The sequence below is a fragment of the Lupinus angustifolius genome, chromosome LG08 (genome assembly GCF_001865875.1).
Source record: "Lupinus angustifolius cultivar Tanjil chromosome LG08, LupAngTanjil_v1.0, whole genome shotgun sequence".
Classification (NCBI taxonomy): domain Eukaryota; kingdom Viridiplantae; phylum Streptophyta; class Magnoliopsida; order Fabales; family Fabaceae; genus Lupinus; species Lupinus angustifolius.
In genome coordinates this window covers 22,153,864-22,154,194 of record NC_032016.1, presented here as the reverse complement: position 1 = coordinate 22,154,194, position 331 = coordinate 22,153,864, and positions in this window count along the sequence as shown.

Genomic DNA, 331 nt, shown 5'->3' with positions numbered 1-331 from the left:
ATAGGATTAGGATGAGGATGAGGATGAGGATGAGGATAGGATGAGGATGAGGACATGGATAGGATGAGGATGAGGACGAGTATAAGATGAGGACGAGGATGAGGACGAGGATGAAGATAGGATGAGGACGAGTATAAGATGAGGACGAGGATGAGGACGAGGATGAAGATAGGATGAGGACATGCATATGATAAGGATTAGGATGAGGACATGCATAGCATGAAGATGAGGACGAGGATACGATGAGGAAGAGGATGAGGGTGAGGATGAGGATATGGATGAGGACGAGGATGAGGATGAGGATAGGATGAGGATAGGATGAGGATGAGGA